Source organism: Mustela putorius, unplaced genomic scaffold, assembly GCF_011764305.1.
Source record: "Mustela putorius furo isolate JIRA1106 unplaced genomic scaffold, ASM1176430v1.1 tig00003988_pilon_pilon_pilon, whole genome shotgun sequence".
In the NCBI taxonomy this organism is placed as follows: Eukaryota; Metazoa; Chordata; class Mammalia; order Carnivora; family Mustelidae; genus Mustela; species Mustela putorius.
This window is the reverse complement of record NW_025422127.1, coordinates 3,162,979-3,180,698: the sequence shown is the minus strand read 5'-3', so window position 1 is coordinate 3,180,698 and position 17,720 is coordinate 3,162,979. Positions and strand designations below refer to the sequence as shown.

Here is a 17,720-nt window from a genome sequence, read left to right as displayed (position 1 = left end):
TCTAACCTCCACTACAAACCTGTAAGTATTAATATCACTATTTTGCTGATCAAAAAAAAAAGTGGGTTTCAGCCATATTGAATAATTTATCCAGGACCACACAGCCAATTTTTAATCTATTTAGGGAACTAAAACATAAACATATAGAAAACTACACTATTACAGTTATTGTAATGGGTCCACAATACTCAGGAAAGGCTAGATGGAGAAGATGGGCCCTGACATTGACCATATCCTGTAAGCACATGAAATACTATTTGAAATATCATTCAGCTAAATGAATAAGAAAATAAATGCAAATTAAAAGCTGTAATTTTGCCCTACCAAACTAACAAACTTTTTTTTCAATATTCATCACTGAAGGCAACAAAGAAAACTAGGGGAAAATATGCCAAAATATGATCAGTAGTTGCCTAGGTATTGGGATATTTTTATTATATTCTGAATTTTCCTAGTGTTCACAATAAGCATGTATTACCTTTGTATAAGAAAAGTAAACTTTAAAAAATTGAATAAGCTTTCAGCGCAATTTGTGTAACTTCATCCCTTTATAGTATAAAGACATAGAGTGGAATGGAAAGGTGTTAGGAGAGCGATAACGAAGTGCAAATACAAAGGACTAGGTTAAAAAGAGAAAAGTAAAGACCACAAATAAGAGTATGGGCAAAGATTTAGCTAACGGGATTTTCATTTCTCTACGGCAGCACTAATTAAGAGCAAAAAGGATAGAAAATTTCAATGTCAGAGAGATACAGTGGAATACATGAAACCATGTTGTTGTAGCCTTTTTAGGTATATTCATAAAAATTAAGTTACAAAACGACATAAATGTGATTCCATTTTGAAATCTCATTTACTATATGCATGGAAAGGGTCTAGAAGACTGCTCCAGTGTTCACAGTGGTTATTTGTATGTGGATGAGATTTGGGTGTTTTGTTTTCTTTTGTGCTTCTGTTCGTTTTCTAAAGCAAAAACTGTTGCTTTTTTATTGGAAGTTTTTAAAATATATCATAGCTATTCATGAAGTTGCTATCATTTTAAAGTGCTTTCCATCTTTCAGCTTTTTAATTACATTTAATCTATTATTCGAGGGCCAACAAAAATTCGGTAAGTTTCTAGTCTTTCCTCAGCTTTCCAGTCATTTTTGAATTTGGGAAAGAAACAAAACGGTCCCCACAGCCCTCTGCGGGAATACACGACACCGCCCGCGGCCGCCAGCGACTGACCGGAATCTACTTCCGGAAGGAGTCCGCCCCGCGAACCAGAAGCGAAAGAGAGCCGGCGCGCAGCATTCTGGGAAGACCTGCGGGAGCTGGGGTGGGCGGGGCTGCGGTTGCTGGCTGTTACCAGGACAACTGGAAGCGATTGGCGGTTTTCCGAGGTTTGCAGCCGTTAAGCTGCAGAGGCTGAGATGCTCAGAGGTTGTTTGGGATGACGAAAAGGGCAAGAGGGCTTGTCTAAGAGAAGACTGTCCTATCAGGAGGTTTTCTAGTCGTGACCCGCAGCGGGAACACCTGCCCTGGGGCTGTGGGTCGTGCCCCCCTGCTCTTGCCCCCTGCGGTGAAAGTAAGTGTGGTCCAGTGACTCCTGTCACTTCTCTGATTTTCTTCTGCCTTGTAGAAAATGAAACTTGGTAATTGCAGTATCACATCGCATTGTGTTTTAATAGCAAGGTAAATTTTTTTTTTTTCCAGTTGAGGAAAATTAAAAGAAAAGGAAAAAGAAAATTCACCAGTCATTCCAACTGTCTGGCAGTGACTTAAATTTTTCATTTTATTACCTATCACTTCTTTTCCCAGCACAAATGTTTTTTACACAGTTATCCTTATTTGAGGAAAATCATCTTGTATCCGGCTTTATATCATATATATATGATACAATTATTGTTAAAATCTTAGCAACAAGGAAGGCTTTGAAGATCTTAATGTAAATCTATTTGTAGTGAAGAGACAGAGATGAAGGGAATGCAGCAGGTGAAGACAATTCTTTCAAGAAGTTTGGCTGTAAAGGAAAAGAGAAGGGTCAGTAACCAGAGAAGAATGGCAAATAAAAGAAAAAAGTTGGGGTTTTTCCTGAAGAAGAGGACATTTAGTGATATTTATTATTACAAGAGGAAAAACTAGTAGTCAGAGGTTAAACATACTGCCGAGAAAGCAAATAACTGATTGAATAATTCCCTAAAGAAACAGAGGAGATAAGATCCACACTTCAAGTACATAAATTAGTTTAGGAGGTGGAACTGGGTAGGAGGATGTCAAGATGGATTATGGATGTTAGTAATTTTAAAACTATTACAAGTTACAAGTTGGCAAGAGTAAGAAAGATCTAGATACAAATGGCCAACAATAGGTATGCTCAGCCACATTAGTAGTAATATAAATGGAATATTAAATACCTATTAAATTGGAAAAGATTAAAAAGCAGATAATATATGTGTTGGGCAAGGGCTCAGCTAAACAGGCCCTGCAGGTGGGAATAGAAACTTGTACTTCTCTCCCCTCCCCCAGGCACTTTAGAACTACATAAACTTAAAATGTGTATATACATTGTCTAAGCAAGTATACTTCTAGGAAGTTCTCAAAAGGAAATAATCACAACTGCATACATCTATTAAGCTAGATGGAGTTCACTTCAGCTTGTGCACTAATGAAAGACTGGTGAAATATATTACACCAGTACATACTTCTTAGGCATGGATAACATGGTTGCAGATAAGAGAGGTTCACTTATATTAGTTTCAGTAAGAACATCTTCAGGTTTTACTGCTTTTTGATGGAATCTCTGTTATGGAGGGGAGGCTCCTCAGAAAGTAAATCTCTTTAATTACCTTTCTCATTTGGAGGCAAACAGCACAGTGTGGGGCCCTGGATAAGCAGCAGGTGACACTCTGGCTTGAAGATAGGCATATAGAAGGGCTCTTGGGTGGCTCAGTCCCTGAGGTATGTGACTCTTAATCTCAGAATTGTAAGTTTGAGCTCCATGCAGGGTGTAGAGATTATGAAAAATACAATCTTTTTTAATATTTTAATATTTTAGAATATTAAAATAGAAATAAAAATAAATTAATAATAATAAATAAATAAAAATAGAAAATATTTTTTAAAAAGAAGAACATCTTCAGGTTTTATAGGAAGGGAATGTAGAGTTGCAGTCTGATTGGCTGGCCTGATACATAATCAGCGGGATGCTTTGAACCATTAAAAATTATTTAGAAGACTATTTAGTGATAAGGAAATATATGTAAAATACATTGTTACGAGAGAAAAGTGGGACATGAAAGCAGCAATATGTAGGTTCTTAACCACATGATGGTTTTTTTGTTGTTGTTCTTTAGGTATTCTGCTTTCTGCTTATCTGTATTATACATGATATATATTTTATAAGGACATATAAAATGTTGCTCATTTAAAGATGTGAATAACTTTACAAGTAAGGAAAGAAGTTGGGGAAGTTCTCTCCTAATAACCTTGAAGGTGATTATACCTCTCTGTGAAGTAGGAGATCAAAAGAAATTAGATGCTTTAAAAACCTGTAAGACCTGTTTTTAAAATATATTTTATAGATACTTATTATTTATCAATGCCCCACCAGTCTCACAAAAGATTGAGCATGCTCAGAAAGAGATATATGCTATAGTAGAAGAAAATGACCAGAAGAGGCAAAAGATAACTGGAAAACAAACAAGATCAAAATAAAGGCAAGCATATGTTAATATCCAAAAAAATCATGCCAAGAGGTCCTTTGTAATTGCTAGAGGGGTGCCACCACAAATTAGTCTCTGATGTTCCTAGAAACTAAAACAAAAGGAAACGTAGTTCTAAGTGTCATATGATCTATTAGAGTTTTTCTTAATTTGCTTAAAAGAAGTATAATTTGGTATAAAAATCTGAGAAAAAATTCCCCCTAAGCTCCCTACAAGGCAATAATATGAGATTCATCTATTACTATTTTTATTTGTGTTTATTCTGTTTTTATAGAGTTTAGGAACATCTCAGAAAGGCCATACTCCTCTTTACTAATTCATTAATTACAAGCATTCATTAAGTACTGTAAGATACAGAAACTATGTAAGACAAAGTACCTGCCCTCATCTATTGTGAAAGAATAAATATAATATATAATAGCATGTTTACAATATATAATGAATAACTAGTAAGATTAATAATGAGTATGATGAGTAATAGAATAATTAATGTGAGTAACTATAAATCAAGGCACTGTTTGAAGCAAAAAAGTGAGATGGGATTCCTGTAGTATATAGAAATACTTTCAGGGGCGCCTGGGTGGCTCAGTGGGTTAAAGCCTCTGCTTTCGGCTCAGGTCATGATCCCAGGGTCCTGGGATCGAGCCCCGCATCGGGCTTCCTGCTCCACAGAGGAGCCTGCTTTCCTTCCTCTCTCTCTCTCTGCCTGCCTCTCTGCCTACTTGTGATCTTTGTCTGTCAAATAAATTTAAAAAAAAAAATTTTTTAAAAAAGAAATACTTTCAGCCAGTGGGATCATGTTTAACCATTTGTAAAAGGGAATGATATTCCCCCCCCCTTTTTACAGAGATTTGATAAATTTGATAAATTGTCCAGGGTCACATGGCTAGTAAAGGACAGAGCCAGGATTTCAAACCGGACCTCTCCCATGCAAACCACCTTCTTAACTGCTGCACCTTATGGGAGAGGTAGCATTCAAATAAACTTTAAAGGATGAAAAAAGTTATGTCAGGCAGAGTCTGGGCAAAGAGAATCTAGGTGGAGAGAATAGCACTAAACAAAATCAGAAAGTTTGGAAAGCATAGGGTCTGTTTTGGATAATACACACATACACCCCAGACAAGGGAGATAAAAGTAGGTAAGCACTAGAAAAGACTAAAAAGGTTGGGACAGATTTTTTTAATTTTTAAGGATTAGAGCATAGCTTACCTGATAAAAGAGTCAGGTCTCGGGGCCTGATAAAGCAAGAATTTTAAGCACAGAGACCTTGAACCTGAAAATTCTATGTGAGGGCTCTTAATGGGAAATATGAGAGACATTAGGTCTAGGCTAAGGATTCTCCCCACCCAGGTGAGGAGCGGGTCTAATGGCAAATAATAGAATCCTGCTACACATTAACTGTGTAAAATTGCCCAGGTAATGTAAGTTATTTGGACCTCAATTTTTTTTTTTAATTTCTTAAAAGAGGAGGAAGAAGACTATCAGGATGATATCTTAATATCTCTTCTAGTACTAGCATCCTGTGATCACATATGCCAAAGATTGCAAATTCAAATGCCTAAATTAAGGATCTGGAAGGTTTGATAAATAAGTAAATGAATTTGAAGTAAGAAAAATAAGGAATGGTAGAGATTAGAGTGGTAGTTTAGATGCCCCATCTAAAATTCAAGCCAATTTTTTCATGAATGGGGACCCAATGTTGCCAATTTTCTAATTTTTCATGAGAAACAAGAATACCATAATTTTAAGAATATAATACAGAACAAACAAAACACCTCTACTGGCTAAATACAGTCCATGAGTCACTAGTTTTCAACCTCTGCTACAGATAAAAGGGCCTAAACAAGAATACCAAGTGTTTGAATGAAAAGAAATAAATATGAAGAAAGAGGAAGGAATCAAGGAGAATACCAAAATTTCCCCTAGGTAATGAGGAGGAGGTGGGAGCATTAAGATAAATGTTAAAAATCATGGGGCGCCTGGGTGGCTCAGTGGGTTAAGCCGCTGCCTTCCGCTCAGGCCATGATCTCAGGGTCCTGGGATCGAGTCCCGCATCGGGCTCTCTGCTCGGCGGGGAGTCTGCTTCCTCCTCTCTCTCTCTCTGCCTGCCTCTCTGCCTACTTGTGATCTCTCTCTGTCAAATAAATAAATAGAATCTTTAAAAAAAAAAAAAGATAAATGTTAAAAATCAGTAGAAGTTTTGGAGAGAAGGTGCTTGGCGGTGATTTTTTTGAACACAGGACAGACTTCTCCGTCATAGGTGTCCACAGCACACAAACAAATTAAGCTATTGAGTTTGAGAAATCTGTGGGATTTAGCAGGTCAAATGTGCACAAGAAATGTAAGACAGGAGTTTCGGGAGAGAGGATGAAGCAGGAGTTAAAGGTAAAAGATTCATTCTCTCAAAGTTTTATTAAACATACATCAAAATATGTATTTGTTATTTCTTAAGATTCTATATTCTATGAGGGCAAAAACCACATTTTTTTCACCACTTATCCAGCACCTAGCATAATGCACAGTAGATGCTTAATGTATGTAGATTTAAAAAATTAATAAATATACCATGTGCTTCACAGTATATAAGGTACAGTGTTGAATTAGGAAATGTTCTCAAGTTTATAGATTAGAAAGCAAGTCAACTCTTATATATATAATTAACTAATCTCAGTTTGAAAGCAGTACCATTAAAAAAAGGCACCATGGAATTCAGAAGACAAAAAAAATGTTTAGAAGAAGTTACACTGGGCTTTGATAATAGATAAGATTGGATCATGCAGATGTTGGGAGGAACTGGTCAGAAGCATCTAAGTTAAAGGTGCATACTTTTCTTCTGAAAGTAGGGAAGTGTTTGAGACTGCCAATATAGTGAATTAGAGAATCAGTTTGAAGCCAGAGCCTTGAGAATGTAAATGTAGCCACATGTAAAGGTAAGGAAGGAGAACCAACAAAATAAACAGGGAAGAAGTCATCAGAAAGCTAAGAGAAGCATCAGGAGAATGAGTTACATAGAAACTAAAAATCCACATTTCGGGTGCCTGGGTAGCTCAGTGGGTTAAAACCTCTGCCTTCTGCTCAGGTCATGATCCCACAGTCCTGGGATGGAGGCCTGCATCAGACTCTCTGCTCAGCAGGGAGCCTGCTTCCCCCTCTCTCTGCCTACTTGTGATCTCTCTCTCTATCAAATAAACAAAATCTTTTAAAAATTAAAATTAAAATTAAAATCCACATTTCAAGAAAGAGAGGTCAGTCAGTATTGTCAAATACTACAGACAGCAGGCCCGCAAGAAGGAGGATTTAAAGCCATTGGATTTAGTGATTAAGGAAATAATTGATGACTTTCAACTAAACAATTTCTTTATAGTTGACCAATGAATATGAGGAGAGGAGCATAAGAGACCAGTAGAATTTTGATTTGCTGAGGGTGGAAGAGAATGGAGTTACTTAGGAGCGGGGGGGTGAATTAGAAGAGGAGAAGACTAGGTTGCAAAAAAGGATAAATTCATAAAGCAAAATTTTACAGGATCTAAACAGTAATGGGAAAAACTAGAAAGAGAAAAACTAAAAGAAAAAGGGAAAGAGTCCTTTGTCAAGAATCAGGACACCTGGGTGGCTCAGTTGGTTAAGCAGCTGCCTTCAGCTCAGGTCATGATCCCAGCGTCCTGGGATCGAGTCCCACATCGGGCTCCTTGCTCAGCGGGCAGCCTGCTTCTCCCTCTGCCTCTGCCTGCCATTCTGTCTGCCTGTGCTGGCTCTCTCTCTCTCTCTGATAAATAAATAAAATCTTTAAAAAAAAAAAAAGAATCAGCATTATAATTCTAACAAATATATCTCAATAACAAAGATAATATTTTAAGTAATCTCTCAATATATTTTTCCTACTTGGTTACCTCATTTCTTTTTATCCTTATGGCCCAAAGTAACTTCTGATATACTGAAAAATAATATTAGAACTTTAACTTAATAATATTTCTTTTTATTGGGGAAGGTATGTGCTATGATGAGTGCTGTGAAATGTGTAAACCTGGCGATTCACAGATCTGTACCCCTGGGGATAAAAATACATTATATGTTTATTAAAATAAATAAATAAATGTAATTTTAAAAAATAATAATAGTAATATTTCTTTTTTTAATCTTTTTTTTAAAGACTTTTTTATTTATTCATGGACAGAGAGAGATCACAAGTAGGCAGAGAAGCAGGCAGAGAGAGAGAGAGAGGAAGAAGCAGGCTCCCTGCTGAGCAGAGAGCCTGATGCGGGACTTGATCCCAGGACACCGAGATCATGACCTAAGCTGAAGGCAGAGGCTTAACCCACTGAGCCACCCAGGTGTCCCAACTTAATAATATTTCTTAATGATTTCTTAAAATCCTCTTTTTATAAGTGAATGGATATCACAGTACATAACTCCTGCATTTTTTGTTATTCACATCCCTTCAAGAATCCACTCCTCTGCAAATGTAGCTTGTGTAGTTCAAGTGGGGCTGATTCCCAAATCCCCACCAAGCCCAGATTTGAGCCCAGATCTGGCCAATGACAACCATCACCAATACTTTCACTTACACTATAAGGAAAAAGACTGTCTTCCTCTGACGTTGCAGGAGCTAAGGACCATGTAAGCCTGGAGCAGATAGGTCACCTTTGCCACCACATGGAGGCTTGTGTAAAATTGGAACCTGGAAGACAGAAACCAAATCCTGATGATGTTAGTTAGTCCAGCAATCCAGATATACCTCACGACTAGTTTGACCACTGGACTTTTCAGTTAAATGAGCCAATTAACTCTCTTTTATGCTTAAACTTGGGTTTTATCTGGACTTCTGTGATTTACTACTCAAAACATCCTAATACAGGTATCCTTCATTAGGTCAGCATCATTTCTGTTTCTTCTATGCCTTTATTTTTTTTAAGATTTTATTTGTTTATTTGACAGAGCAGGGGGGCCAGCAGGCAGAGGGAGAGGGAGATGCAGGCACGTCACTGAGCAGGGAGCCCAGTGTGGGGTTCAGATCCCAGGATTTGGGTATCATGACCTGATCCAAAGACAGATACTTAACTGACTGAACTACCCAGGGGCCCCTCTATGCCTTATTTTAAATTTGTTACTCTAGAATGTACTCTGTAATGTATTCCACAGTTCTCACTAAATTAATCCACTAAATTTAGTACAATTTATACTAAATTTAGTACAATCTCAATCTTAATCCCAGTGGTATTTTAAGAACTTTTTGTTGTTGTTTGCCTGTTTGGGAACTAGGCAGAATTACCCCCCAAAGTTCACAGAGAGGGGGAAAAAAAGCATTTAAATACCAAGAAAAATAGGGGAATATAATCAGTTACTGAAACATATTATAAAGCAAGAATAATAAACATAGGGTGGTGATAGAGTATGACTGAACAGTCATAGAACAGAATCCAAAACTTAAGTATATATATATTTAATATATTTGCCATATTTAATATATGGTAAATCAAGAAATGGTTAATTCAATAAAGTATTTAATATTTTAAGGTCAATGAGCCAGATTTAGGGGGAAAAATAATCAGATCTCTACCTTATTCATCACTCTAGAATAAATCTCAAATGGGTACATGACTCAAATCTGAAAATTAAAGCAAGACTGATTCTCAATATATATTGGTTGGTGTATAGTTGATACAATCTTTAACAATATCTGCTAAATTTTTAAATGTGAATGCCTTTTGACATAGCTTTTCAATTCTAGGTATTTATCCTAGAGAAACAAAATATATGTATAAAGATAAGGATGACAATAGAGCACTGGAATATCAAAAATAGTATACACATGTGGAATAATTAAGTTATGGAATATCTATACCATGCAACCTCAAAGAAGCAATATCACAACCAAGAGGTGAAAATTGATTCTGTGGAGGGGGGGGACAAAAAAAAAACTTATTTTTTACATACAAAGCACAAATATATACATAAAGTACAGTTTATATGTGGTATCGAAATTTCATGGAAGGGATAATTAAGAAAAAAATGTCTAAACAGGCTTCATGGAACAATGATGAAAAAAAAAGACTGAGAATAACTGATCTATAAAATTCATTACAGTCCAACTGTTGAAAAGAATGAGGTAGATGTATATTGACAAAAGAGGATGCCCAAGATGCAGGATGTTTTAAATGAAAAAGAAAGAAACCAGTGAAGATAGCCTTGTGGTGAAAAACGACTTCTTAAACATGACTCTAAAGCCCAATACTATTAAAGTTTAGGTTAAACTACACAAAAGATTGGGGGAAAAGATCATGGGGAAAAACCCTACCCACCCACTACCCTACACACACACACACACACACACACACGCGCGCACACACGCACACATTAGAATTCAAGTTGAAACAACAACCCAAGATAAAGTATTTGCAAAATACATGAAAAAGTATATGCCATTAATAAACAAAGAGCTCTTGTATGTCAATAAAAAGGTTTAACACCCTAACAAACACATCTGCTAAAGACCATAAATAAGCAAATCACAGACACACCAAATAAGCATATGAAAATAGTTATATTCTTGCTAGTTAAGAAATACAAATAATCCCAGATTCCTGGGTGGCTCAGTCAGTTAAGCGTTTGCCTTCAGCTCAGGTCATGAGCCCAGGGTCCTGGGATCAAGTCCGGAGACAGGCTCCTTGCTCAATGGGGAGCCCGCTTCTCCCTCTGCCTGCTGCTTCCCTGCTTGAGCTCTCTCTTCTCTCTGACAAGTAAATAAATAAAACAATTTTTTAAAAATTTTTAAAAGAAATACAAATAATCCCAGCAATGAGATAACATGTTTTCATTGGATTAGAAAGGTTTGCAAAGATTGGTGTCAGCAGAGATATGAGATAGGGCTCTGAGTATAAATAGGTTCAGCCCTTCTGAAGTACAGTTTGGCAACATGTATCAAAATGTTAAATACAAATACCTTTGAATCAGCAGTGATACTTCTAGGAATATATCTAAAAGTGATCATCAGATAGTCCAGAAAATATGCATGTGTAAGAATGCTCTTTATAATATTGATTAAAAATTGGAACCAACTTAAAATTTTATATGAGTCTAAATGTACTTTTGAGTGAAAAGAGCTTGTTACAAAGCATCATGTTCATTGTAATGCTATTTATATAAGTTATGTATAAGTACACATAGAAACAATATTTTTTAAATGTTAGTGGAAATTTCTGTGGAATTTCAAGTGAGTTTCAAGCCTATGCAAAAATGAGAGAATAGTATGAACTCCTGTGTACCCTTCTACTCACCTTCAACTCTTATCAAATCTTAGTTCATCTATATTCCCACCCACTCCTTCACTCAACCCAGTTTTTGAGGTAAATCCAAAACATTTTATCTGTAAATGGTTTAATATATACCTCTAACAGATAAGGATGATTCTGAGACAATGTCAATGCTATTACTAACAATTCATTTATGAAATCAATTATATCCAATGTTCAAATTTTTTTAAAGATTTTATTTATTTGACAGACAGAGATCAGAAGTAGACAGAGAGGCAGGCAAAGAAAGAGAGAAGGGGAAGCTGAGCAGAGAGCCTGATGCCGGGCTTGATCCCAGGACCCTGAGATCACGATCTGAGCTGAAGGCAGAGGCTTTAACCCACTGAGCCACCCAGGTGCCCCAATTGTCAAATTTTTTATTCTTATGCATTGTTTTACAGTTCGATTGAGGTCCATACATTACAATTCATTCATATATTTCCTAAGCTATAGGTCTTTCTCCCTTCCTTCCTCCCTTCCTCTTTCTCTCTCTACCCACTCTCCCCAACCCCCAGCTCCCACCCCTAACCCCGGTTCCCTCTCCCAATTTACTTGGGTAAGTGACTGGGTTATTTGAGCTTAGGAGTTTTGAAAGTAGACCCGAGCCTGACATTTATGGACCTGGGACAACAGCACAAATAGAGCTCAAATACCACAGTTAAGATAAAATAAAATGCACAAAACTTAACTGTTCAGTTCAGTTAATTTTAACAATTATATACATCCATGTAGCTTGCTCCCAAAACAAGGTAAAGACTATTTTCATTACTTCAGAAAGTTTTCTCATGAGTCTTTACAGTTAGTTCCTCTCTACCCACTGAGCCTGGGGTTACTATGAATAAGGCTGCCATGAACTTTCTTGTACATGTTGTCTTGTGGGCATTTTCATTCTTCTGGGTGAATACTTAGGAATGAAAATGATAGTTTAGCTTTAAAAGAAACTACCAAACAGTTCTTCGAAGTGGTTTACTAGTTTACATGTACAGAAACAGTGTATGAAAGTTCCAGTTGCTTTTTGTGCTGTTAACAGATGTTGACTATCATTACTTAGACACATTAATTAGGGTTTACAAAATAGCGTTATTCTAGCATTTATTTATTTGCTGAAACGCTTCTTTAAAGAGAAAATTCCCTTAAAATGCATTTGGTTTCCCTGAAATACAACTCAAACAGGAAAGTCAGGATTAATGTGTAATTCTTTATTTACCAATTTTCAAAATGATGAGTTCTCTCACATTCATCAGAGACTGACAGATAGTGAAAGGGTTTTTTTCAGAATTATTATTAACTCATTAACTTAAACATATTTGATGTGCTGAATCCATTTCAATTATCATCGTTACTGATGCTCATACTGTCCTATCTTTAGCCAGTGGGGAATCTCTTCAAATTAGCTTCTGTTTTCTTTCACACAATGCTCTAAGTCTTTGATAACTTCCTTCCCTTCAAAACGACAAGTCGACAAGTCGTTCCAGACTAATCTTCAACCTTTCCTGCAGCAGACACAGAATCAGCCATCTTCCCAAGGAATCCTGGTTTTTTTTTAATGGGAAATGGTATCTCAGAGGCCACAGTCTGGTAGGGTGTTTATTGGTAGTGGATGTTCCTGGTTTCTAGACCTTTAGAGTGGGTGAAGTTATGAAATGTGTCATTGTCGTCGTTGTTGTGTAAAGATTGTATTCATTTATTAGAGAGAGAAAGAGAGAACATGCATGAGTCAGGGAGGGGCAGAGTAAGAAGGAAAATCAGACTCCACGCTGAGCAGGGAGCCTGATGGCAGGGCTGCATCCCAGGACCCTGGGATCATGACCTGAGCCAAGGGTAGATGCTTAAACAACTGAGTCACCCAGGACCCCTGAAATGTGGTGTTGTTTTAAAGACATAACACATATGTCCAGTTGAAAGTTAGGACTACCCTCAGAAGTCTCACATCTGTGTCTCCTTTTTCCCATGCCTAAAATCAACATAATTACTCATTTGCTTTATAACACCATGTACAAATAACAGTCTCAGAATACAATCTTGGCACTACAACCACAATATGATTACTGAAAACAGTTTTGTTTTTTGGTGTTGTTGGGCTAGAGGGGCCTTTCTTTAAGCCCTTTGTTATTAGGGTATATTTCCTTATGGATATGTACTCTATTACTGTGTTTTAAAGCCACTTGGAAAGGTTCCACATGTGTGGTTATGCCACCAACTCAATACATAGTTAGATTAATTTGTTTAATCTTGATTGCAATTTTTAGAGATTGCATTTTTAATGTAGCTTTGCTTTATACAAACATAAAATATTTACATGGTTCTAAAGTGAAGTCTATAAAACAAGAGCTGTCAGAGAAAAATCTAGCTTCTACCCCTCTCCAGTCTGTGTTGTCCTTCCTTCACTATATAAATAACCATTTATTTTTATTATTTATCCTTCCATTTTTATATATATAAGCAATTATAATCTTCTAAAACAAATGATAGCATACTATGCACTCGGTTCACTCATTAAAGTGTACAATTTAGTAGTGCCTGGCTGGCTCAGTTGTTTGAGCAACCGACTCTTGGTTTTGGCTCAGATCGTGATCTCAGGGTTGTGCCATCAAGGCCTGCATCAGGCTCCATGCTGAGGGCAGAGTCTGCTTGGAACTATCTATTTCCCTCTCCCTCTGCCCTTCCCCACCTGCATGCGGGCTCTCAGGCTCTCTCTCTCTAACAAATAAATCTTTAAAAAATATATAGTATACAATTTAATGATTTTTAATATATTCTCAAAATTATGCAACACGACTACAGGTTTAGACCATTTTCATAATCCCCAAATACCCTTCATGCTTTAATTATCCCCTTATGGCCCCCCAATTCTCCCTAGCCATAGGCAACCACTAATCTACTTTCTGTCTCTATAGTATAAATTTGCCTGGTCTGGTTATTTCATGTAAATGGAATCATACAATATGCAGTATTTGAGTCTGGCTTTTTTATTTACCAAATGTTTACAAGGTCCGTTCATGTTGTATATGTATTGGTACTTCATTACTTTCTATTGCTAAATATGTTCCATTATGTGGGTATACCACATGTTATTTATCCATTTATTAGTTGATGGACATTTGGGTTGTTTCTACTCTTTAGCTAGTGAGAATCATGCTGTTATGAACATCTGTGTAGCATAGACTTACCCTTCCATTTCTCTTGAGTGGAACAGCTAGGTCATATGGTATCTCCATGTTTAACATTTAGGAGAACTGTCAAACTGTTTTCCAAAGGAGCTTGCACTATTTTACATCCTTTCTCCCCAGCATTGTGGTTTCCAGTTTCTCCACATTCTTGTCACCACTTGTTATTGTCCATCCTTTTTCTAATAGCTATCTTAATGGGAGTGAAGCAGTATCTCACTGAGTTTGGTTTGAATTTCCCTAATACTAATGATGTAGAGCATCTTTTCATGTGCTTATCAGCCACTGGTATATTTTTTTTGGAGAAATGTCTGTTCAAATCCTTCACCCATGTATCGATTGGGTCATTTGTCTTCAGTTGCTATTATAAGAGGTTTATTTTATATGTTCTGGGTACAAGTCCCTTACCAACTTGTGATTTGAGCATGTTCTCTCCCATTCTGCTTTCTTTTCATTTTCTTTTTTTTTTTTTCTTTAAGATTTTGTTTCCTTATTTAGTTAACAGAGAGTAAGCACAAGCAGGTGAAGTGGGAGGCACAGGGAGAGGGAGAAGCAGGCTCTCCACTGAGCAGGGAACCCGACATGGGCCTCAATCCCAGGACCCTGGGATCATGACCTGAGCTGAAGGCAGATCCTTAACCCACTGAGCCACTCAGGCACCACTTCTTTTCATTTTCTTGAGAGTGTCCTTTATTGGTTAAAGTCTAATTTATCTACTTATTCTTTCTTTTGTTGGTACTCTTTTCAGCATCATGTCTGAGAAGGCTTTACCTAACCGAAGGCCACAAAGATTTATTCGGATATTTTATTCCACAACTTTTACAATTTTAGTTCTTACAATTATGTCTATGATTCATATTTATGAATTTTATGTATGTAGGAGTCTAACTTAATCCTTTTGCATGTGAATATCCAGTTGTCCTGGTGCTATTTGTTGATAAAACTATTCTTTTTTTTTTTTTTTTCTGATTTAATTGTGTTGGTACCCTTTCGAAAATCAATTGACTAGGGTCACCTTGGTGTCTCAGTCGTTAAGCGTCTGCCTGGAAAGCCTCCTTCTCCCTCTCCCCCATCCCATGCTTGTGTTCCCTCTCATGCTGTCTCTCTCTTAGTCAAATAGATAAGTAAAATCTTTAAATTAAAATAAAATCAATTGACCATAAATGTAATAGTTTATTTCTAGATTCTCAATTTTATTCCATCGATCTATATATCTGTTCTTTTGCCAGTACCACAATGTCTTGATTACTATGACTTTACAGTAAGTATGAACGCAGGAAGTATGAGTCCTTCAACTTTGTTCTTCTTTTTCAAGATTATTTAGTTACTCTTAATCCCTTGCATTGCCATATGAATTGTCGATTTCTGAGAGAAAGCCAGCTGGGATTTTGATAGGTATTACATTGAATCTACAGATCAGTTGGAGAGTATTGTCATTCATCTTAGCAATATTAAATCTGCAATCCATCAGTATTGGATGTTTCTCTATTTACTTATGTCTTCTTTAATTTCTTTTAACAGCATTTTGTAGTTTTCAGAGTATAAGTTTTATACTTTTGCTAAATTTATTTCCAAGTATTCTTTTTGATGCTCTTGTAAAGGGAATTTTTTTTTTAATTTCAAATTTCTCCTTGCTTTTTTTTCAGGATTTTATTTATTTATTTGAGAGAGAGAGAGACAGAGACAGAGCATGAGTCGGGGGGAGGAAGGAGTGGGAAAAGCAGACTCCCCACCGAGCAGGGAGCCCAACACAGGAACTCGGGTCTCAATCCCAGTACCTGGGATCATAATCTGAGCTAAAAGCAGATGCTTAACCAACTGACCCACCCAGAAGCCCCTCCTCCTTGCTTTTTTAATTTACCAGTAGACCTGAATATCACTCCATTGTAGTAAATATATATATTCTTCATTCCTCTTTACAACTGCAATTATTTTCTTAGTTTATGGTTTAAATTTTTCACAAGTATTGTATATGCATATAATATAACAAAAAATATTATTTATCAAATGAAATAAGTAAAATAATGTACCTATCAGATAATTACCGTCATCGCTAGTTAAGAAATGTGGCAAAATTAACATCTGAGAAATGCCAATAATTACTTGACAGCTCACGTCTTCTAAGAAAACTTGTTTTTTGCAGATTTCCTTTCCCTAAAAGGCTGTTTACTGGACAATATAACTACCTACTATCATAATCACTGATTGGGCCAAGGAATGTGGCAGTATATCCGATATCAGTCCCCTTTTCCCTTTTTTCATTCAAATGGAAAATTTATGTGTTTAGATATCTGTGTCCAAATACAATGAAAATTGTAGTTAGCCTTAAGCCTTAAGAGGATTAATCCTGATCAGTTCCAGTCAGTTGTGATAACTGCCATTTCCCTTGCCAACAGCAGCCAATGAGATACCAAAGGGTAGTCTGCTGAATACCTTTTGTGAAAGTTGTTCCTTGCTCTTAGACAGGAACGCAAGATAGGATAGTTCATTTTCTGTCTCCTGGTCCTGTTATCCTCTGAAGCTGTGGCAGCTTTCATGACTCCAGAGGAAAAGCCAACATGCCGAGGAAGACAGAACAAAAAGATGGAAGGAATCTGGGCCATTGATGAGGTCACTGAGGACATGTCCTATCTCCATTTTATTGTTACATAAGATAGCAAATGTTTAAATGACTTTGAACTGGATTTTCTATTACTTTCAATCAAGAGTATCATGATAAAAGTACATGCCTGATTCAAGAGTAGCCAATCGCGGGGTGCCTGGGTGGCTCAGTGGATTAAAGTCTCTGCCTTTGGCTCAGGTTATGATCCCAGAATCCTGGGATCGAGAAATCGGGCTTTCTCCTCAGCAGGGAGCCTGCTTCCCGGTCTCTATCTGCCTGCCTCTCTGCCTACTTGTGATCTCTCTCTCTCTGTCAAATAAATAAATAAAAATCTTAAAAAAAAAAAAGAGTAGCCCATCCCTAGGCTGACTAGTTGGACACAGATAAGTGTAAGGTGTCACCCAATCACATTGATCCCAAGCACAGAGCTAAGGCCCACATATTTCTACTTAAATCCACAGCCACTCTTCAGCTCTGGCCTCTCTGAGGCCTAATCCCAGTATGTGTCCTATGTGTAGCATGCCAGGAAATTTTGTGTCCCTTGCTGCAATTATCACTTTAGCTTGAATGTCTCTCTCTCTCTCTCGTAACCAAGTGAGTCTGACTAGAGTCAGACTAGAGTCTGACTAACTTTGGAGAAGTTAGTACCTTGGAAAATGTCCCATTTCCTTAAAAAAGGATATAGACTTTATTACCTTTAGCCTAAAAAGTATAGTAGATGCATTATACTACAATTTTACTTTTCTATCTACCCCTATAACTGAAGAAGAAGCCAAAGAAAATCCATTTGATGGGAAAATGTGGGGTCAGGCCTCAAACCTCCATAGAAAGGTCTAGTATTTTATATTTTTCAAGAAGAAATTATAGTCATTTGGAAATTTTCAGGTTTTATTTTGATTTGAGACTTAGTTGCAGAAGTTTATGACCCTCTTTTCCAAGTACTTCAACATGTATCTCC

The 17,720-nt window shown here is 36.8% G+C and overlaps 1 protein-coding gene across 2 annotated transcripts in view; it reads right to left on the bottom strand.

Moving 5' to 3' along the window:
* Positions 1-17,720, bottom strand: part of ATP23 (ATP23 metallopeptidase and ATP synthase assembly factor homolog) — a 103,008-nt gene that overhangs the window by 18,062 nt on the left and 67,226 nt on the right. For both annotated transcript variants that reach the window (XM_045071742.1, XM_045071741.1), the window contains one exon: positions 8,270-8,382. The gene's annotated coding sequence lies outside the window, so the exon portion shown is untranslated. The remainder of the gene's footprint in view (positions 1-8,269; positions 8,383-17,720) is intronic.